Here is a 24,234-nt window from a genome sequence, read left to right on the forward strand (position 1 = left end):
CTTGCAGCCGGGGTAGAAGTGTAATTTAATGAGGGGAAATGTGAGCACTGAATGTGTGAGAATGGATCTCTCAGAGGAGATGAGGGCTGCTCCCTCATTGGAGGAATTTTGGCAATTGCACATTTTCTGACTATTCAAGCCAAAAGTAGTTCCCACAGATATAGAGAATCTAATCTAAAGAATCTAATCATATAGTTACAGATATTTTAGGTTTGGAAAGTAGCTGTAGGAATTGCAGCAGAATTCCATAAGACAAAAACAAAATGGTTGGGTTAATGTTCTTCTTCAAAATAATGGATAGGTATATTACAGTCATCAGATATTATCACCACAGCAATTCTGGTCTATATTTCTCTCTTAATTGATTGATAAAGGATCTGTTTGTGCAGCAGAAATTTAAAAAAAGTTATTAATTTTTGTAATCATTTATTTAAGAAAAGTGAATGTGATTTTTCAGGAACTGGCAACAACAGCTGGAGCCTGAGCTAAGCCTGACAAAATTTCTGTGGATTTGCAATTTATTACGTTCTAACTGATTATCAAAACCACTCCCTGTGCTCACCCAGGTCAGGTGACCAACACCAACATCTGCCTGACAACAAACTTGAATGATTTGGTTACTAAGGGGTGGGGTTATGGGGGTGTCCAGTTGATCGTGCAGGAAGTATGAGGTTAGACTGTGAAATGTAAGAGCAGATGTAGGCCAGTCAATCCATCTGCTCAGCCAGCCAATGCAATCACGGCTAATCTGATCATTTTCAAACCTCCCTAAGGGTCCCTTTATTTTTTTCATGAATATTGTTTCTGGAAGCTTTTCCACTATATTGATTAGCATGGAGTTACTAGGAATATTATTAGACTCTCTGAAATGGCGCCTAATTTGTGACATGATTTGTTTCTATCTTCATCATCTTTCTTGGGACGCAAGCCAACATTTCTTGCCCACCGCAACTAATCTTTGAACTGAATGGCTTGCCAGGCCATTTCAGAGGGCAGCTAAGAGTGCCCTCTGTGAATATAGAGAGGCATACAGTCCAGATCAGGATCAAAAAGTGGCACTGGAAAAGCACAGCAAGTCAGGCAGCATCCGAGGAGCAGGAGAGTCAACGTTTCAAGCATAAACCCTTCTCATCCCTGATGAAGGGCTTCTACCTGAAATGTCGACTGTCCTGCTCTTTGGATGCTGCCTGACCTGTTGTGTTTTTCCAGTGCAACACTTTTCAACTCTGACCCTCCAGCATCTGCAGTCCTCACTTACTCCATGCTATACAGACCAATCAACGACAGCAGATGTGCTTCCCTAAAGGATATTATTGAATCAGCAAGTTTTTAAACTGAAATCTTATCAGCCACAAAGTGGGATTTGAACCCATGCTCCCCAGAGCAATAGCCTGGACCTCTGAATTATTAGTCCAATGGTATTGCCATTGTCCTGCCACATCTATTCATGAAAGCTACATCCTTGACCTTGTTCCCCTCAGGCATAAGGACTTGACTCCTGAATCCCAATACACCTGCTACATACAGGCATCACCACTGCACCCCCTCTGTCAGGGTGGTAGAGGTATTGGGCGCCCACCTTCTCTGGGCTCCATGTTGATGGCTGGTAAGGGCCTCATCCTGTCCTGGGTGCTATTTAACCCACAGCAGAAGGAGTCTCAGATTAAGTGGACAGTATGGTAGCTTTAGGTGCATGGACCATGATGGTTTGGGATGGGATAGAAGCAGTTGGTGCAGGAGGAGAGCTTCCTTTGCAAGTCCACTGAGCTGAGGCAATCCCTCTTGCAATCATAATCTTCCTCCAGTATATCAAGTCTTGCCACCCACCCAATCACTCTTGCTCATCAGCCTGGTTCTGAAAATATTCTGGATATAACTTGGAGCCTGGCTTCCTCTTCTCTGGGACTACCTGTAGTCCCAAGCAGTATTTCTACTGTTGCTGCTGAGATGACAGAAATGCTAACCGTCCTGATTCTGACAGCCTTGAAAAAGAGGGACTTCCTCTTGAGAGTGGGACTTGAGCCTTAAGGCAATTCGTGCTGCTCCCAGTGAGAAATTGCAATGGGCCCCCATTAGTATTGTCCCTTTCACTGACCTTTTATCTGGGGGTGAATTTGGGACTGTGCTCCTATAAAGTCCAGCTCACTGTAAGCTTGAGACAGTTCCTAACTCACATCAATCACCCGTAACCTCTGCGCTGACCAAGCAACTTTGAAGCTAGGGTAGAAACTAATTTTTAGACTCAGATTAGGTGAAGTGGGGAATCATAGGCAGGAGGGGAGGATATGAAAGAAAAAAAAGTGACCAGGAAACTGAAGGGAGATACATTTCACAGTAAGGTAAGCTTATTTTAAGCACACCACGGAATTGTCGTAAATGAAATTAATGGCAACGAATTTACCAGCAAGTCTCTGGTGAAATACTGTTCAACTTTGTTTTATCAGATGAATGTGGGTCAGAGCTACAAACAAGAAGCAGTTATTCAGCAGTGGTGTGAGGAACCAGTGCTCATACGTGACTGTGGTGAAATCATAAATGCTGTAGGCACTTATGAGTTATGAGGGTTTCTTGTGTGGTGAAAGAATACACTGAGGTATTCTGTTTATTCTATGGGACTGAAACATGCCTGGAGCCTTGGACAACCTTTAAGTCATTCTCTTCTGTTAAAACTAATTGTCAAGTGAAAACTTATAATTGCGCCGAAGAATTAGCAGAAAATTTTCCTTTTCACACGGAGTAAATATTTCTTGACAGCAAATGCAGTAAGCTAACTGCAGGTATCTTCTTTTGTTTAAACTATATTAATGACTATATTAAACTAACGCAGACATGAATTTATTGTGGTGTAAATACTGCACTGGGAATATTAAACTCTCAAACTATTTAAATATTAATATTGTAAACAACCCAGTAAGGTGCTGCTGTTGTGCCATAGTCTCCTTTTTTACCACGCTCTCTGTTCTTATACAATTTAGGCTCTGCATTGCTTAGTTAGTCTATCTTCAGCCCTGTTTCCTGAAATCATGAGGTTCTGTGTCTTCTTCATCTATATTGCAAGAGTAAATTTACTGACCTGGAGCTTGCTTTGAAGTGCTGGTACTCTGATCCATACTCCTGCAAAAAGAGAATTGACTATTTTCTGTCTTTCAGAATATTTCATGCATTTATGATGCTGCCTACTTGAGTCAATAGGAAGACTCTCATCCTTGTTTTGAAATGTTTCCACATTTTTCCCATCCTTGGTAACACACTCCATGCCACGTCCCTCTGCAAACTTCACACTCCTCCATTCTGACTGTTCGCACACTCTCAATTCTTATCGCTGCCACCACTCACTACTAAGACCTTTAGCTCTGACATCCCCTTCAAGATTTCCTTCATGAAACACCACTAGGCAACAATAGCCACCTAATAGTATTAACATTGAACCGAATCCAGAGACTCAGCTGATATTCTGGGGACACAGGTTTTAATCCCACCATAGCAGATGGTTGAATTGAAATTTAATAAAAATCTGTAATTAAGAGTCGAATGATGGTCCTGAATTCATTGTCGATTGTCAGAAAAACCCGTATGGCTCAGTATTGTCCTTTAGGGAAGGAAGATGCTCACCTAGCCAGTGATGCCCTCTTCCTGAGACTGAATTTTTAAAAATTCCTCCTTAGTGTATGGTTCTTTACTGAGCTCATTTAATATCTATTTATGTTGCTCAATTTGACATTGACTTGATAATACTTCTGTAACAGAAATGTGGACATTTCGCAGTGTGTAAAATGCGATGCGTGTTGTTGTTAATGATTTTCTGAGAGATGTGGTTACCTGTTGACCCATTGGTTTTACCTTGCTACTTGGAGAAAGCTGAACGTGAGAGTCCATCAACAAATGTATTTGTGCACACTGCTTTGTCACTGCACAGTGTGACTGAGTGAGACGTAAACGTAATTATGCACATCTAATATCTAGCACTGACAGCAAGGCTGTGTGAAGCAGGTGTAAAAGATCACTGACATATACACATATGTCGTATATTTGTCCCCGGTGCAATTTTCACCATGTGTGGGAGTAGCAAGGCTGTGCTATTAGGCAACAACAGCATGTGCTTGTCTGCTTGGTCTGGGACCATTGGCTCAATGCTGCAACAAAGGATTTTCCTGCTTTATTTGGCCAGATTTCTGGAGTCGGGCTTGAAACCATGACCATATGATAAATGCGCAACTCTCATTTCCAACATCTTACTCTCTGCATTCTAAAGTGCATTCTATTCCTATTGTGCTCCTTGTTAATTTGTTCAGTTTGATTTGGGCGCATAATCTAGGCTGATTGTTTAGCGCACTATAGACAGTGTTGTCTTTTGGTTGAGATGTTGAATCATTTGGTTGTTCAGTTCTTTTTTATGTTCATGGGATGTGGATAGAACTAGCTAAGCCAGTGTTTAGGGCTCATCCCTGATTACCCTCGATTGTTTGATCTAAACCTTTAATTGAAATGACGGAGATTCTGATGGTGGCCAGATGAATGTTCACTCCAATGATACTTCAAAGCTGCTAAGTATGTATGTCTGGCTGTGCAGCAGTCATGAAGATATTAAGCTGGCCTCTCACAAGATGTTTTCTTGATGATTCCACATACACATGGCTGAATGAAAGAATTTAAAATTGCTGAACGTTGAAATAAATTTAGAGGAGTTGTTGGCTCAGATGTCAACCACACCAACAGGACCAACAGTAACAGTCATTCAACTCACTCCTGTGTGCAGGACCTTGACTGTCAGAATTGTCTGCTGTTACATTCAGAAGAATGGCTGGAAGCATTTTGATGCATCTCGAGCAGTCAAATGTGCTATGTTACATAAACACCAGTACTTCCTTACGAGCATTTTACTTGAGTGATCCAGTCTTCGCGTTATGGATTGTGGCATTTATTGGCATGCCTCACTTGACAACTTGATCTCTTGCCTAAACTAACTAATTGAGAAGTCATTTCCTCAGAGAAAGGGGATGGGGAGGAGAGGGTTAGTCATAATATTTTCTCAATGTGACAGGCTTGGAAAGATGTGTATTATGAGACTTAGATTTAACAGTGCAACCTCCCCATCGTTGTGAGGAAGACCAAACTGAGATCAGCAGTGGTTTCTGTTTCTCCTTATCAACACACAACTGCAAAATATGTCTCACTCACTGTTGTGCAGAGGGACTTAGGAGTGCTCGTACATGAATTGCTAAAAGTTCATTTGCAGGTGTAACAGGTAATCAGGAAGGCAAATGTAATATTGGCTTTCATTGGTAGGGGGATTGAAGTTAAGAGCAGGGAGGTTCTGCTGCAATTATACAAGGTACTGGTGAGGCTGCACCTGGAGTATTGTGTGCGGTTCTGGTCTCCTTATTTGAGGAAGGATATACTGGCTTTGGAGGCAGTGCAGAGGAGGTTCACCAGGTTGATTCTGGAGATGAGGGGTTACCCTATGAGGAGAGGTTGAGCTGCCTGGAACAATATTTGCTAAAATTTAGAAGAATGCAAGGGGATCTTATAGACACATATAAAATTATGAAATGGATAGATAAGATAGGGGCAAGCAAGTTGCTTCAGCTTGTGGGTGAGACTAGAATCAGGAGACATGGCCTAAAGATTAGCAGGAATAGATTTAGGTCAGAGATGAGGAGGAACTGTTTTTCCCAGAGAGTAGTGAATCTATGGAATTCTCTGCCCAAGGAACCAGTAGAAGCAGCTTCATTAAAAATATTCAAGATACAGTTCGATGGGTTTTTGCATGGTAGGGGAATTAAGAGTTTTGGGGATAATGCAGGTAGGAGGAGCTGAGACAATGGATAGATCGGCCATGATCTTATTGAATGGTGGGAGAGACTCGATGGGCTGAATGGCCTACATCTGTTCCTGTAGTTTATGATCTTATATTCACATGTCAGTGAAAGGCTACGTGTAACAGAGGTTGTTTGGCAACATGAATTAAAAGTAGTTCCTTTATTCCAATGATGTAGGAAGATTAATTACTGACCTTAATTACACTAACATCAGCATTATTTGCATTAACCATTCGTCTTTTCTACTAACTTAGTCAGTGAAAATGTCTCTTTTCTTTTTCACTGTCAATTAAAATTATTTAAAAGACTACTCCTAGAATGACACCTAGATAATTGCATTTGACCGCAGAGGATCAAGGGGCTCATTTTCATTCCCTTTCTTCCAGCTATGAAAAGTAGCCAGAAGAGATTTTTATTAAACTGAACAAATTGCTAATAAAATCATTAGGTGTTTCAGCTTGCAGAACTGGATTTTCCACCTGGGAATGGGAAGCAGAAATCAGCACTGTTACCAAGCCGAGAACCTGCCTTTGGGAGTAAAGAGGTCACTCCTGGGGAATTTTAATGGTACATCCACTAATTGACATGAGACAGGTGAGTGAAAGGGAGTGGGTCACAACATGGGAGTGCACTCTGTCCAGCTTGAAAAGAAAACAATTTAGTTACGAAAGGGATTCAGCAAGCAGGCTACTGCAACCTTCAAAATGAAACTGTTGGCTGCCCAGAAGGAAATTTGGTATACAAACAATCATACCTGGAAATGAGCATATTGGACGTCCATTTTGAAGTTTACTGGATGAGTCAGCCATTATGCCTCGTTCTTCAGTTTTATTAGTTTTATTGCACCCAGACCAACAATGAAGGTCTCTCGCCCTGGCTGGAGAGCTGACTCTAGACTCCCTGAAGAAGGGTTACACTCAAAACATCGACATCTCCGCCTCCTGATGCTGCCTGGCTTGCTGTATTCCTCCAGCCTCCTGCTTGTCTATATTGGGTGACCACCTTCAGTCATCGAAACTGGCACCTACTGGTGCAAGAAACTGGAGGTTGAATGGAAAGTTTTAATTGGAATCTTATAAATGGATTTAATTAGGTCCTCAGTGAGCCTGATTAGCCACTTGAGTGGGATATCTGGTCACCTTGACCGTGCTGTTATGACCTTAGTGAAATTGAATATCAATATTCAACATGCATCATTTGACGTTAATACCTGTTTATCTTGGACTAAAAATGCTGGGTCCACTGTTGTTTCTCATATACATAAATGATTTGGATAAGAATATAGGAAGCATGATTAGTAAGTTTGTGGATGTCACCAAAATAAGTGATATATTAGACAGTGAAGAAGGCTATCTAAGAGTACAACAAAATCTTGACCAACTGGACCAATGTGCCAAAAATTGGCAGATGGAGTTTAATTCACATAAATGTGAGGTGGTGTATTTTGGTCAGGCAAATCAGGGCAGGAGTTACACAGTTAAGGGTAGGGGCTTGAGGAGTGTTGACGATCAGAGGAACCTCAAGATGCAAGTGCATAGATCCTTGAAATTTACGTCACAGGTAGATGGAGTAGTGAAGAAGGCATTTGGCATGCTTGCCTTCATTGGTCAGCTCATTGAGTCCAGGTATTGGAATGTCATGTTACAGCTGTACAAAACATTGGTAAAGTCACTTTTGGAGTACTGTGTACAATTCAGATCACTCTGCTATAGTGGCATTATTAAACTGGAAAAAAGATTTCCAAGGATGCTGCCAAGACTAGAAGGTTTGAGTTATAATGAGTTCCTTATGGAAGGGAATTGTTTGCAGTTTTCTGATGGGCATGATGTAATAAGTGGAGTGCCACAAGGTTAGTACTGGTGTCTCAGACATTGCCAATGTATAGCAGTAACTTGAATGAAGGAACTGAATGCACAGTTGCTAAATTTGCTAATGACACTAAAGTTGGTAAGAAAATAAGTTGTGAAAAGGGCACAGTGAGACTGTAAAGGGAGTTGGACAAGTTATGTGATAAGTTATGTGGCAGATGAGTTATAATGTGGAAAACTGTGAACTTGTCCTCTTTGGCAGTAAGAATTGAAAAGCAGCATATTATTCAAATAGAAGCTGCTTCACAAGGACTCATTTATGTATTTCCAGCAGCTTAACAACAAATTCCCTGTGAACAACAGAAAGACAGAAACCAAAATGCAATTTTTCCATCTTCCTCCTTATGAGCAAAGTAAATGGCTCATCGCCTTCAATGCAATGCTGCCCTCTGTAAAAGTAAACAATAACTCAGCATATGTTTAACTAATCTATTGATGGAGAATTCAAGATTATCCACAAGTGTTGCCATTAGTGAGGAAAACAAAGGAGGCAGCTTAGCAGCTGTGACTCAGGTTCCACACTCAGAACGCTAAAAATTGTAAACTGCATTTAGTCTCCACATCTAAGGAAGACTACAACTGGATTGGCAGCAATACAATGAGAATTTCTGTGCCTCAAAATGAATGGTTGAGAAAATTGGGCCTATATTCTCTGGAGTTTAAATGAATGACAGACAAACTCATTGAAGCAAACAAGATTTTGAAAGGGCTTGATATGGTAGATACTGAGAGGCTGTTTCTGTTGGCTGTGTCCTATAGAACAGTAAGACATAATCGCAGGGTAGTGAACCAATTATTTAGGATTCAGATACAAGAAATTCTTCCGTTCAAATGTTTGCAAGCCTGCTACTACACAAGATTGTAGTGCTCCATCATTGAAGATGTTTAAAGTTGCTCTGATAGACCTTTTGGGTGCTGAGGGGATCAGGAGCTATGGGGAAAGGTCAGGGAAGTGAAGTTGAGGCAAAAGATTGTATAGTGGAGCAGGTTCAAGAGGCCCTATGGTCTACCCCTGTTCATATTTCTTACATACTTTTGAATTCTGAGAATAGGACTTCAAATGTTAATAGAAATGTCACCATGAATCCTGGTGAAGCTACAATAATTGGAGAACAGGAATATACAAGTTCAAATCCCAATTTTCAAGCACTCTCCATCCCCTCACAATTTTGACATAGTTTAAAGAGCCACGGAAACAGGCATAACTATCAAAGGGTTTGATAATCCAGTGCTGGAGTCCTGAAGAGCTTTTTAAGAGGAGGCCATGGCCTAGTGGTATTATCATTGGACCGTTAATCCAGAGACTCTGGGATCTCTGGTTCAGTTCCTGTCACAGCAGATGATGGAGTTGGCATTCCATAAAAATCTGGAGTTAAGACTCTAATGATGATCATGAATCTATTGTCAATTGTTGGAAAAAAACATCTGGTTCACTAATGTTCTTTAGGGAAGGAAACTGCAATCCCACCTGGTTTGGCCAACATGTGACTCCAGACTCACAGCAATGTGGTTGACTCTTAAATGCCCTCTGGGCATTTAGGGATGGACAATAAATGCTGAGCCAGCCAGTGATGCCCTTATATTGTGAATGAATAAAAAAAAATCAACTCTATAGAAGGCTGTTTGATTGGCAAAAATACTATCTGTACCCGTAAACAGGGTAAAGGAGTGACATGACCATATCTTTTGGGTAGAGATTGTGATGAAGATAGTGCAGGAGGTGAAGCACACACTGAGTTGGGATCATTTATACACCACAGAGAGCTTGGCAATGGTCCTGAAGTAATTGTGCAATTTAAACAAAACCAAAGAGGAAAATGAATGTCATTGTGAAGTAATATTATTTTATTGGAGGCAGTTCAGAGAAGATTCACTACGATGATCCCCACTCTGAAGGGATTGTCTTAGACCACAGAAAGGACATTTCCCCTCATCAGAGAGATAAGGAGCAGAGGTCTGAGAATGAAGGGGTGCCAATTTAAGACTGAGATGAAGAGGAATTTCCTCTCTTAGAGGGTTGTGAGTCTTTAGAACACCTTGCCTTTTGGGGGCTGAATCCTTGTGCATATTTAAGGCTGAGAAAGATAGATTGATCAGTAGGGGAACAAGAGTTATGGAGAATAGGCTAGAAATTGGATTTCAGGATCAGCCAAGATTCTATCAAATATGGAGAAGGCTGGAGGGGCCAAATGGTCTACTTCTGTTCCTATTTTGTATGGTTTTATGGTCTTAAATATACAGTACTATGTAAACTTACAGAGTTCTGAATTTTTCCATCTGAGATTTGGCATAAATCCGTGTCCCTTTTATTTTGCCCTAGTAATCCATCTTGATCCTAGTCTCCCAAACACAATTTATTCATTACTTTTCATCCTCAACCATTATGCAGTTGTCAATATGATGTGGAACTCAATTGAATTTAGGGGATGCCATGCTTCCACTAAAATTTGTTTCACTTTGGACCCTAACTGATGGTGCCCTAGGGCTGGATTTAAATCGATGTCCAGGGTAATAATTAATTTATTAGATAGTCTTTGATATGATTCTGTATTTGAGGGTAGTTTAAGCCATAACAAGTTAGTATGGTATAAAAGCCAAGAATAACATGAAGATTGACATTCTTGAGAGGCCTCTGGCATGCGTGGTGTGTGATGCCCAGTCAATAAAACTTGTCATGAGTGTTAGTGCCATGCTGAAGACTTGTACATTCTTGAGTTCTGTACATAGCCGTGAAGAACTTCAGTAAAGAATTTCAATGCAGTACTGTCAATCTACAGTAGGCTGCATTGAATTATATACTACTCGTCTTAATTAAATATACTGGCTATGTCACTAAACACAGCCAAGTGTTGCTGATTCATGTCCTCCTTCTTCCTGCTGGTGTATCTATTAATGCCATCAATGACAGCAGGTAGTATCAGTCATAAAATCAACTGGGAGATTACCTTGTCCAGCTAAATGGAAATATATGATAAATTTTCAGTGAAAAACATTGTAGAGATTTGGAACAAAATCTGGGATCTAAAAAGTGGAAAATCTCCATAGGTTCAGTTTTAACAAGAACTTACATTAATCGAGCTCCTTTCATGTCATGAAATGTCAGAAAGTGTTTCTTTGGAACATTATGAGCCAACGTATGCTATTGAGTCACACAACAAGATATTTTATCTGGTGACCTATAACTGGTCAAAGACATAACCTTTAAGAAGTGTCTGAACAGAGGAAAGTGAAAATAAATAGACCAGAATTAGAAAAGGGCAGGTATCGAAGAGGATGAGGGAGACTACAAGGATTGGTAGGGTAAGGGAATGCAAGGTTTCTAACACAAGAATGAGCATTTTAAAACAAAGATTTTTCTTGACTGGGAGCCAATGTTAAGTGCACAGGGCTGATCAGGAACCAAGACTTGCTCAGAGTTAAGACACTGGTGGAAGAATTTTGATTGATCTCGAATTCACAGAGGGAAGAATGTGGGAAAGACGCCATGTTGGAATTGTTGAGTTTACAGGTGGTGAAGGCTTGGGTGAGGGATTTCAGCAGCAGATGTACTGAAGCAGGGTGAACTTGATGTTACCGCAGTAGAAATAGTCTTTTATGAGTCTGAGAGATGATGCAATCATAACATCACAATCTCACTTTCGGATGAGATACCAAGATTGTGAACATGCTGATTTCATCTCAGATTGTTATGAGGGAGAGGTTTTAATGAGGAAGCAAGTCTAACTCATCCTTCTATATTTCTTAGATTTTCCAAAGTTTCTCAAATGTCCGTTCACTTAACAGTATTCATAATATTTGGCTCATTGAGTCAGCAATGGCAAAAACTACTCTAAATCTATGCTAGACCCACGTTCCAGCACTAGGCCTGTAGCCTTGAGTGTTATGACATTTCCAGTACTCATACAAGTACTTCTTAAATGTTATGTGGTTTCCTGCCTCTCTCAAGCAGTGCATTTTAGATTACCCACCATCTTCTGGGTGAAAATACTTTTCCTCAAATCCCTTCTAAACCTCCTGCCTTTCACCCGAAGATTATGCCCCCTTGTTCTTGATCCTTCAAGGAGGGAGAGCATCTTCCTTCAATCCACCCTGTCAATGCCCCTAACAAGTTAGGAAGTTATTAGGAAGCACTTTGACACACAGTAAATATTTGGAACTAAAGAAGGAGCAGGATTCTGAAGCTTCTACCTCCAAATAAACCTGTTGGACTATAACCTGGTGTTGTGTGATTCTTAACTTTGTCCACCTCAGTCCAACACTGACATCATCATTACAATTAAGCTGTCCTGCTTTTTTGTTGCTGTTAAATTCCTGCATTGCACACTAGCCCATCTGCAAGATTCGGCTTTGCCAGTCTGAATGCACTTTCTCAACAGTTGGTGAATCTAAGTATGTGCTGACAGCAAGAAAAAAATGGTCTATATAAATTGCAAAACCTGATTTGCTGGATATGGGTCATTTCATTTGGAGAGTATCAAGACTTCCGATGGGTTTCATTAATGTGAGACACTTGGCCTAACATTGAATATTGAATTCAATTAGCTTTATTGTCACGTGTATTCACATGAATAGAGGGAGCAGTTTACAAGTCACCACTTATGGTACCATCTTGGGTACAAAGGTATGTAGGTACAGACTCTTGAATACAAATTCTTAGGAAAAACAATCCAGAAAAATAAAGAAATAAAAAGTCCAACATTACAGACCATCAAAGTGCAAAATCATGGTAATAAATTAGAAAAATAAAGAAATAAAACTTCAGAATAATACTTCCACAGTAATATAAATAAAAAGAGGAAATGATTATCAAATATAAAAAACAATTTAAGATAAATTCCACTTAGTCCATTTCACGGTTCTGGGCTTGAGGATCCGAACCCCGTTGGAATTCCGGGCTGGACCCCCCACAATGTTGAAGAAAACGTAGCGTTTGTCACAGCCAAACCGAACTGACAAAAACGGAAAAAGTCACTGAAGCTGCTGAAAGGAATCCCAGTCATAGTACACAGTGTACCATTTGTCATCCTTTTCCATTTGTGATAAGCATCTGTATTTCACAGGGATCTGCATTATTCCTCCTTAGCGTTTGTTGATACATCTGTACAGGGTTGAAATGTCTAGGACTGGCCCCAACTTCCTATCATATCACTGGGCGAAACATCCCTGCATCATTGACTCCCTGAGCTAAGTGGTTAACGCACCTTCCTCAGCCATGAGGTATTCAGTTGGTGCACAAACACAAACACATTTTGTATAAAATGTCATTGCGTGTCTTCTTTGCCACCTGAATGATTATTTGCCCATCTGCTGCCCACAAAATAATTTAAAAGCTTTCCCGATTTCATTTGTGTTGTTGAAGCCACTGTTGCAATCTGAAATGTCAATCACTGTTGGACTGAAGATGAATCACTCAGCTAGTAGCAACTAATTACTCTGATTAACAAGCTTTGTTTTACGGGTGTCAGCCCTGAGGGGTGCAGATTTCAAATGTGATTTGACAGAAGCAACATCTGCAAACAATGCCATAACCCAAAATGTTTTGTTTAATGGCATGCTGCCAAAATAAGGTCAACATCATCCTAACAGACCATAAGGTTGCTCTCTCATTAGAGAGAGAGATGACTGGTGATGGTTTAACCTGAGGGTCACCATGCCTCAGGCGAGGAGAAAGGTTGAGAAGGAGAGTCCTTTATGGTAACTTCAACCAGTGCAGGCACTGAACGCAGGCTATTGACATCACAAACCAACCATCCAGCTAACTGAGCTAATCTGGCTCCCAAAAGAACTCTCTGTCAACATAGGCTTGGAATTTCTGTGAGTTTTTAGAAAATTTTAGGAAGACAAGTGAGCCAGCTGCTACTTGACTCCTTCTATCTGTTAATTGGCACCTGGTCAATATACCTCTTGATCATTATCATTAATACAGATTACCTGGCTATCACATCTTCCTACCAAAGTGTATCAGTTCATGTTTCTATGTATTAATCTGCCATCCATCTACCTGTTCCACCCATCTACCTGTTCCACCCATCTGTTTATGTTCTCTTGCAATCTATCACTACCCTATTACCAAATTCAGCATCATGTGCAAAGTTTGAAATTGTGCCCTACACATCTGCATCATTTATAAATGTGGTTTGTATGATTTTACGGTATCAACAGCTGGGGAAGGCCCAGTATTTACCACCCTCCAGTCTGAAAACAGCCATTCTCTTGCCACCAACGTTCCCTTTAAGCTGTTTCCTCTGTGAGGATCGGTGAGCTGATGCATAGCTTCGAACTCCAGGAGCTGCTGCCACACACAAGCCTCAGAGGTCCAGGTGCAGTGAGGAATGGTGGGGAATGTTACTTGCCTCTTAGCCAAATTTATATTCATGCTGCCAATATCGCTTTCATTCCAAGGCCTTCAAATGGACTGGCCAGTCTGTTATGTGGCACTTTATTAAACACCTTTTCAAAGGTCTATTGTTGTTTAAGGTTATAGTTCTGAAGGAGTTAATGTTCAGGTTACATTGACCTTTGACCAAAGTGGTGATGGCGCACATTTTTTTGGTTGGAGACTGTTGTGATCCATGTCTCAGATGTCTTCTGTTCAGATCCTAAGAGTCCTTAATAATTGTGTCTGACTAGTAACTTGAGACCTGGACCTAGTGTTCTTACGTAATAAGCTACACGTTATCTAAGGCAAATGTCTTTTCAGTTAAGACTTAGCTAGGGTCTATCCTGAACAACCAATAATTAGACAGTGCCTAGACATAATGTAGACAAAGGAGGATTGTGCCAAACCAGTACACAATAACTTCTACTCCAGAGCTGAAAATGTGTTGCTGGAAAAGCGCAGCAGGTCAGGCAGCATCCAAGGAGCAGGAGAATCGACGTTTCGGGCATGAGCCCTTCTTCAGGAATGAGGAAAGTGTGCCAAGCAGCCTAAGATAAAAGGTAGGGAGGAAGGACTTGGGGGAGGGGCGTTGGAAATGCGATAGGTGGAAGGAAGTTAAGGTGATGGCGATAGGCCGGAGTGGGGTGGGGCGGAGAGGTCAGGAAGAAGATTGCAGGTTAGGAAGGTGGTGCTGAGTTCGAGGGTTGGGACTGAGACAAGGTGGGGGCGGGTGGGAAATGAGGAAACTGGAGAAATCTGAGTTCATCCCTTGTGGTTGGAGGGTTCCTAGGCGGAAGATGAGGCACTCTTCCTCCAGGCGTCGTGTTGCCATGGTCTGGCGATGGAGGAGTCCAAGGACCTGCATGTCCTTGGTGTGGGAGGGGGAGTTGAAGTGTTGAGTCACGGGGTGGTTGGGTTGGTTGGTCCGGGTGTCCCAGAGGTGTTCTCTGAAACGTTCCGCAAGTAGGCGGCCTGTCTCCCCAATATAGAGGAGGCCACATCGGGTGCAGCAGATGCAGTAAATGATGTGTGTGGAGGTGCAGGTGAATTTGTGGTGGATTTGGAAGGATCCCTTGGGTCCTGGGAGGGAAGTAAGGGGGGAGGTGTGGGCACAAGTTTTGCATTTCTTGCGGTTGCAGGAGAAGGTGCCGGGAGTGGAGGTCGGGTTGGTGGGGGGTGTGGACCTGACGAGGGAGTCACGGAGGGAGTGGTCTTTTTGGAACGCTGATAGGGGAGGGGAGGGAAATATATCCCTGGTGGTGGGGTCCGTTTGGAGGTCACGGAAATGACGACAGATGTTTCGATGTATATGGAGGTTGGTGGGGTGATAGGTGAGGACCAGTGGGGTTCTGTCCTGGTGGCGATTGGAGGGGCGGGGCTCAAGGGCAGAGGTGCAGGAAATGGAGGAGATGCAGTGGAGAGCATCGTTGATCACGTCTGGGGGAATTTGCGGTCTTTGAAGAAGGAGGCCATCTGGGTTGTTCGGTATTGGAACTGGTCCTCCTGGGTGCAGATGCGGCGGAGACAAAGGAATTGGGAATATGGGATGGCATTTTTACAGGGGGCAGGGTGAGAGGAGATGTAGTCTAGGTAGCTTTGGGAGTCGGTCGGTTTATAGTAAATGTCCATGTTGATTCGGTTACCCGAGATAGAAATGGAGAGGTCTAGGAAGGGGAGGGAGGAGTCTGAGACGGTGCAGGTAAATTTGAGGTCGGGGTGGAAGGTGTTGGTAAAGTGGATGAACTGTTCAACCTCCTCGTGGGAGCACGAGGCAGCGCCGATACAGTCATCGATGTAGCGGAGGAAAAGGTGGGGGGTGGTGCCAATGTAGCTGCGGAAGATGGACTGTTCCACACATCCTACGAAGAGGCAGGCATAGCTGGGGCCCATGCGGGTGCCCATGGCTACTCCTTTGGTTTGGAGGAAGTGGGAGGATTGGAAAGAGAAGTTGTTTAGAGTGAGGACCAGTTCAGTCAGTTGAAGGAGGGTGTCAGTTGTGCCAAGCAGGCTAAGATAAATGGTAGGGAGGGATATTCATCATGGACATCCAGTCCCTGTACACATCCATCCCCCATCATGAAGGACTCAAAGCCCTCCGCTTCTTCCTTTCCCCGCCGTACCAACCAGTACCCTTCCACTGACACCCTCCTTCAACTGACTGAACTGGTCCTCACTCTGAACAACTTCTCTTTCCAATCCTCCCACTTCCTCCAAACCAAAGGAGTAGCTCATTTCCCCTCCCCCCACCTTGTCTCAGTCCCAACTCTTGAACTCAGAACCACCTTCCTAACCAGCAATCTTCTTCCTGACCGCTTCGCCCCCACCCCCACTCCGGCCTATCACCCTCACCTTAACCTCCTTCCACCTATTGCATTTCCAACGCCCCTCCCCCAAGTCCTTCCTCCCTACCTTTTATCTTAGCCTGCTTGGCACACTTTCCTCATTCCTGAAGAAGGGCTCATGCCCGAAACGTCGATTCTCCTGCTCCTTGGATGCTGTCTGACCTGCTGCGCTTTTCTAGCAACACATTTTCAGCTCTGATCTCCAGCATCTGCAGTCCTCACTTTCTCCTAGAACTTCCACACCAGATCAAGATTCTCCTGTATCTCAACAAAAAAAACTCAATCTACTTGGTATGATACATTTTCCTTTAACAAATGTGTGCTGCTTTCTGTTAATTTTCTAGTCTTGTTGACTTTGTCCCAGATTACCATTTCTGAAAGCTTTCCTACCACAGAATTTAAATGGACTGGCTGGATCCCTATACCATCTGTCCAAGCTACTAGTGTTTCAAATAGTTCCAATTTGAAACATCATAGGATGCTTTTCTGCATAAAGGACATATTTCAAATTAGTTTATTGTTGTATAAGGATATGATCCTTAATTATCAGGACTGTACTCTGCGTCTTCACGATTCTATTCATCATAGTACAGAAATAAGGGAAATCCAAGAAAGAAATCCATGATATTGTTTTCATAGAACATTATCCTTTCAAATGCTTTGTAGCAACTTCAGACCACTCAGTATTATAGTATCATGGAATTTGCTTCCATTGTTCACAGCCATGCAGAATCCCACCTTACACTAACAGCTGTCCGTCACTATCATTTCTTGTCTTCTGCATAGTATACTTGTCATAGTGCCACTTCTTTTACAAAGGTGGTGTCTTTGCTCTGGAACTCAGCTCAAAGTAAAAGATATTGCAAAATTCTTAATTTTACCTCTCATCTACAAACATAGGGAAAAGCTAGGGACAGATTGATCATTTTAGTCCTTTACTTCTGTTTTACTCAGGAGAAGGAGACACAGAATGTGGGGAGAAAACAGTGAGATTCTTGAGCAGATTGACACAGAGAGTAGGAAGGTATTGGAGGTTTTGGTGAGCAAAAGTGGACAAATCCTCAGGTCTGCATGAGTTGTATCCTCGGCTGTTGTGAGAGGTGAGGGAAGAAATTACAGGGGCTCAAGATTTAATTTGTATCTGGCCACAGGTGAGTGCCACAGGACTGGAGGATAGCTAATATAGTTCTACTTTTCAAGAAGGGTGGTAGGGATAAATGAGACAATTACAGATTGCTAGTTGGTGATATTACCACAATACCTTCTGTACATATGTAAATACTCATATAAGCCCACTTTGTAATTGGCTGTAGTATTTTCAATCATTTAACAGCCAGTGTTACAGTTAGACACAGCAAGGTGGATTTTATTTTCCCATTTAGCAGGAGTATTCCACATCGGCTGCAGGCAGACCCTGCTCATACTTTCCTGGAGTTCTCACTGAAACTGGGCTTGTGCCTTGTTCCTGTAGCCCACCAGTAGGAAGACAAGTTGATTTGAAGCTAAGTCTTGTTACATGAATTACAAACTGTGTCAAAAGACAGCATCCATGGATTAGAGCTGCCAGCTCTGATTGGATGTACTGCTGGAGATTCCATTGTATGACCTGTCATGTCTAACCATCCCCATTCACTTAAGCGGCATTTTTCCACCTTACTTAATATTCTTATCAGTAATAAATTAGCCAGTTCAAAGAAAGTCATAATATTTTTAATGCTCCCATAACTAAAGTACAGCAGATTCATCTTGAATATTTAGAGGCTCCAAAACTACTGTGAAGGGTTGGCAACACAGGGCATAGGCATTAATGCATCAATATCAGCGTCATGCTTATTTTGATCATTTTTAATGCGTTTGGTAAGCAGATATCCTACTTTTATTTATATTTTCCCATTTAGTTCTGGTACATGTAGACTCAATATTTTAACTCCTTCTATATAGAAAAATCTCATTAGACTTGCATAGTTCTCTCCAAATAAAAATAAACTTCTTCAAGATTAATTGCAAAAAATTATTGAATTGAATTATACATTACCTATTGTTGTCCTGTGTCCTCCTGATATGCTCTTGTTAGTTTCTGCGAAATGTGGCTTTTCCAGCCAGTCTGGAGAAAGAAACTTCTGATGTTAGCTTGCTGTGAATTTGGAGCATTTTCTTTTTGTTTTTATTCATGATTTATGGTTATAATATTGGCTTGATTTTATTTCTGTCTGCGGATAAGCAATTTTTGTGAGAACAATGGCCAATTTGCTTCCATCTATTGAAAGGGGCAAGAATGGGCAGTTCATAACCAGAACGGAAAGTGCAATTGGGAATGATAAATCTCTCACTAATCAGACCGAACAAACTGACCTAACCGAATCGCCCACACCCACTATTTCTTATTTAAAAGCAACTATAAAAAAGATTGATAATAATTTGTTCTTGGCATTTTTTTCTTCTTGCATATTTATTTTCCTCACACTAGAGGTTTGTTGAGCTCATTCAACTGACCTTACAGTTTGATTCACAGACTTCCTTGCAGTAAACCCTGAGAAAGTTATGTAGGGTTTTTTTTTGCCCCCGTTGAGAATGGTCTTCTAATTCTTCAGGTTTCATGTGGCCATCTCACTTATTTTCGCACTGTGCTGTGCTACTTTTGCTGTGTTTGGATTACAGCAGACTTGCACTTCCTCTGTCTCACAGCCAGCCATGAATCAGGCTGGAATTTGGTACGGGGCCTGTCAAAAAGGCTGTGACAAGAAACAGCTTCTCAGGAAAGAACCCATGACAGCTTAATCTACATGAGAATACAACCCTGTCTCAATCAGCTACAGTATAATTTGTACAGAACCGGGAGAATTCAAACATATTAATTTTTTTAAACTGGTAACTATCTTTACTGGCTGGATCTGCCAGTAAATCTTTTATTTCTGGAGGGGTATCATATGGACAGTTTATTTCCACAGAATTTGCAATGTATTGGTTATCCAGACACAGGCCTCAAATCTTTCCCATGGTAAATGTTTTTCCACCTCGTAGCCTATGATGTCAATGTAAAATGCTCCTCAAGCTTCCTGGACTAGTTACAAACAAATCACTGGAGACTCGAAACATCTGGGGCCTTAGCCAATTGCATTCCTCCATGAATACTGGTATCTCAATTTTCTCTTTGTTTTTTTTAATTGACATTGTGCAATTTGAGAAATTTATAACCAGGGAGGTTTCTGAAGGATCAGGGGTGTAATTGGAAGTACCTGCCTCTTACTGCACACTGAGCGCATTTATATCAGCCTGTCAATGTTTCGGAGCAGAGGCCATTAATCAAACTTTCAACAGGGAGCAGGTATTTTACCACAAGAGAGTAGTATTTTGTCATTTGCTTTGCCGGAAAATAGTCAGGAGCTCTCCCCCATCCCACACTCCAGCCCCTCTGATTGTTTGCCTTACATAACATCAATGTTAGATTTGGATGCCACAGCTTCCATCTATCCTTGCTACTGCAATATTTGTAGCATTGGTAAATAGCTCATCTAACACTTGTCCACTGGACTGGACAGCACTAATTCTGAATGCGATCCCACCGACTTGTTCTTTATTAAAGTATCTGCGCGATCTCAGTGACACAACCCGTCTGAAAGCAAGCAGTTCCTTCTTTGCCATTAGCTTACTTTCTTTATAATACAGGATCCAACGATAACAGGAAACTTCTATTCCAGGCACTAGAGGTAAAACGGTTACAGAGCCATGTCAACGGGGGAAAGACTTCTGCAAGATGCTGTGTGCTGAGCTCATGATATGAATTGTGCAAAGGCATGCATGGTGATTTGGTGATGTCACTGGGGGTTAAAATTATCCTGCAGATGCCTACAAGCAATGCTTAAAGGAATTTAACTCTTCCATGAAGCAATCCTTGCTCCCCGCCAAGATTGTGGTTTTCCTGAGGCTGTGGTAATATGGTTTGCCTCTAACAGAGATTAATTATGAGCCACACAGCTTCTCCTCAACCATTAATAAGACCATAAGTGCATTGGTGATATGATATTGTTAAGGTTTTAACATCCCATCCAATCCCAATCCACCCATTTTTATGTAGGTGAAATTACCTGCATTAAAAACTTTAAATATTTTTCATTTTAACCTTAATAGCAAGAGGCCTAACACGTAAGGCAGATGACAGGGTTGGGAACGTGGGACTGGGATATCATAGCGATTACAGAGACGTGGCTCAGGGATGGACAGGACTGGCAGCTTAATATTCCAGGGCATAGATGCCATAGAATGGATACAAAGGGGGGCAAGAGAGAGGGAGGAGTAGCATTTTTGATTAGGAATAACATTCTTGCTCTACTAGGGTGGATATTCTTGGGAATACGTTCAGGCAAGTTATTTGGGTGGAACTGAGAAATAAGAAAGAGATGATCATCTTATTGGGATTGTACTAAAGACATCCCAATATTCAGCAGGAAATTTAGAAACAAATTTGTAAGGAGATCTCAGTTATCTGTAAGAATAATAAGGTGGTTATGGTAAGGTTTTTAAGTTTCCATCCATAGACTGTGCCTGTGTTAAGGGCTTGGATGAGAGGCATTTGTTAAGTGCATATCACAAAATTTTCTGATTCAGTATGTGGATGTACTTACAAGAGAAGGTGCAAAACATGACCTACTCTTGGGAAATAAGACAGGACAGTTGGGGGCTCCAGCATTTTCCCCTCCACTGATGGCAAGCTGATTGGCCCATGATTCACCATTTTCTCTCTCCCTCCTTTTTTTTAAAAGAGTGGAGTTACATCAGTTACCCTCTAGTGCATTGGAACTTTTCCAGGGACCACAGAAAGTTGGAAAACGATCATCAATGCATCCGCTATTTCTAGGGTCACTTCCTTAAGTACTCTGGGATGCTGAACATCAGGCTCTGGGGACTTATCAGGTTTTAATTCCATCAATTTCAAATAAAGGAATGGCTAGAAAATGGGAACCCTTCAAAAATTAGATAACGAGAGCCCAGAGAGAATATGTTCCTATTAGGGTGAAGGGCAAGGCTGGGAGTGTAGGAAATGCTGGGTGACTACAGAAATTAAGGTTTTGTTCAAGATTAAGAAGGAAGCATATTTCAGGTGTAGACAGCAGAGATCAAATGAATCCCGAGAAAAGAATAAAGGCAGTACGGGACCAGGTGGACAATGGGGACTAGTAGATGTAGTGTATCTGGATTTCCAAAAGCCATTCAACAAGGTGCCGCACAAAAGGCTGCTGCATAAGATAAAGATGCTTAGCATTATGGGCAATGTATGGAGAGAGGATTTAGTAATGAACAGGAAGCAAAGCATGGGAATATATGAATGCTTTTCTGGTTGGCAATCAGTAATTAGTGGTGTGTATCAGGGATCGGTGTTGGAACTGCAATTATCCAAAATTTAAATAAATGATTTGGAGTTGGGGACCATGTGTAGTGTGTCAAAGTTTGTGGATGTCACTAAGATGAGTGGTAGAGTGAAATGTACAGAAGACTGTGAAACTTTGTAAAGGGATGTAGAAAGTGAGAGAGCAAAGGTCTGGCAGATGGAGTACAATGTTAATAAGTGTGAAGTCATCCATTTTGGTAAAATAACAGTAAAAAGGACTATTACTTGAATGGTAAAAGATTGCAGCATGCTGCTAAGCAGAGGGACCTGGAGGAATCAGAAAAGGTTGTTTTGCAGGTGTATCAGGTAATTAGAACATAGAACATAGAACATAGAACAATACAGCACAGAACAGGCCCTTCAGCCCACGATGTTGTGCCGTCCACTGATCCTCATGTATGCACCCTCAAATTTCTGTGACCATATGTATATCGAAGAGTCTCTTAAATTTACCAAATGACCCTGCCTCCACAACTGCTGCTGGCAACGCATTCCATGCTCTCACAACTCTCTCTGTAAAGAACCTGCCTCTGACATCCCCTCTATACTTTCCTCCAACCAGCTTAAAACTATGACCCCTCATGTTAGTCATTTCTGCCCTGGGAAATAGTCTCTGGCTATCGACTCTATCTATGCCTCTCATTACCTTGTAGACCTCAATTAGGTCCCCTCTTCTCCTCCTTTTCTCCAATTAAAAAAGTCCGAGCTCAGTCAACCTCTCGAAGAAGACAAATGGAATTTTGTCCTTCATTGCTGAAGGGATTGAGTTTAAAAGCAGGGAGGTTGTGTTGCAGCTGTACAAGGTGCTGGTGATGCCACACCTGGAGTACTGTGTGCAGTTTTGATCTCCTTACTTGAGAAATGATGTACTGGCAATGCAGGGGGTACAGAAGAGGTTCACTAGGTTGATTCTGGAGTTGAGGGGGTTGGTTTATGAGGGGAGATTGACTGGACTGGGATTATGTTCTTTGGAATTCAGAAGAATAAGGGGAGAATCTTATACAAATATATAAAATTATGAAGGTAATAGATAAGATGGAAGTAGAAAGGCTGTTTCAACTGGCAGATGAAGCTAGAACAAGAGGGCATAGTCTCAACATTAGGGGAGCAGATTTAGAACTGAATTGAAAAGGAACTTCTTTGCCCAGAGGGTTGTGAATCTATGGAATTCCCTGCCCAGTGAAGCAGTTGAGGCTTCCTCTGTAAATGTTTTTAAAGCAAAGATCGATAATGTTTTGAACAGTAAAGGAATTAAGGGTTTTGTGAGCGATAAAGTATGTGAAGCTGAGTCCACAAAAAGGATTAGCCATGATCTTATTGAAGGGTGGGGCAGGCTGGAGGAGCCAGATGGCCTACTCCAGCTCCTGGTTCTTATGTTCTTATGTCAGAATATACTTAAGAGGGAAATCAGGAGGACAAAACGGGGATATGAGATAGCTTTGACAAATAAGGTTAAGGAGAATCCAAAGGGATTTTCCAAATACATTAAGGACAAAAATGTAATTAGGGAGAGAATAAGGCCTCTTAAAAATCAGTAAGGCCGCCTATGTGTGGAACCCCAGAATATGGGGGAGATACTAAATGAGTTTTTTGCATCAGTGTTCACAGTGGAGAGGACATGGAAGATATAGAACGTGGGGAAATAAATAGCAACATCTTGAAAAATGTCCATATTACAGAGGAGGAGGTGTTGGACATCTTAAAATGCATAAAGGTGGATAAATCCCCAGTGCCTGATTAGGTGAACCCTAGAACTCTGTGGGAAAAGGAATCTTTAGTGTGGGGGAGTTCAGAACCAGAGAGCATGTGTTTAGGGTGAGAGGGAAAAGAAAAGGAACTCTAGACCAGTGAGCCTGACATCGGTGGTGGGCAAGTTGTTGAAGGGAATCCTGAGGGACAGGATTTACATGTACTGTACAACCTCAATTATTTAAACATCAATTATCTGAATTTCGGATTATCCCAACAAGATCTCAAGGTCCTGTAAAAACGGCATTAGGCAACTCAGCATTCAGTTATCAATTATTTGGCATTATGGCGTACATTGCCGGATAACCAAGAAATGTTCAATAACCGGCACTCAATTTGCCACCTGTTTATGGTCATATCAGTTATCCGAGTGATCAATTATCTGAACAAAATACTAATTTCCCCACTCTTTTCATTCAGATAATCTTGGGTCTACTGTATTTGGAAAGGCAAGGACTGATTAGGAATAGTCAACACAGCTTTGTGTGTGGGAAATAATGTCTCACGAACTTGATTGAGTTTTTTGAAGAAGTAATGAAGAGGATTGATGAGGGCAGAGTGGTGGACGTGAACTATATGGACTTCAGTAAGGCGTTCGACAAGGTTTCTCGTGGTTAGAAAGGTTAGATTACATGGAATACAGGGAGAACTAACCATTTAGATACAGAGCTGGCTCAAAGGTAGAAGACAG

At 41.7% G+C, this 24,234-nt stretch overlaps 1 long non-coding RNA gene across 3 annotated transcripts in view; it reads right to left on the reverse strand.

The window, feature by feature from the left end:
* The window catches only part of LOC122550309 (uncharacterized), a 50,830-nt gene extending 31,823 nt beyond the window's left edge, over positions 1–19,007 (reverse strand). Inside the window, exons 1-3 of one of the 3 annotated variants that reach the window (XR_015757128.1) lie at positions 18,902–19,007; positions 18,444–18,512; positions 3,074–3,114 (exon numbers count right to left, since the gene is read on the reverse strand). This is a non-coding gene — a long non-coding RNA (uncharacterized LOC122550309). Of the gene's footprint in view, positions 1–3,073; positions 3,115–6,573; positions 6,852–18,443; positions 18,513–18,901 lie in introns of those variants that run through there. The other 2 variants (XR_015757129.1, XR_015757130.1) reach the window with 2 other exon arrangements.
* Positions 19,008–24,234: the final 5,227 nt, after the last annotated feature.

The sequence above is a fragment of the Chiloscyllium plagiosum genome, unplaced genomic scaffold (assembly GCF_037043375.1).
Source record: "Chiloscyllium plagiosum isolate Xiang-an unplaced genomic scaffold, Cpla_swu_hap1 HiC_scaffold_5, whole genome shotgun sequence".
Classification (NCBI taxonomy): Eukaryota; Metazoa; Chordata; class Chondrichthyes; order Orectolobiformes; family Hemiscylliidae; genus Chiloscyllium; species Chiloscyllium plagiosum.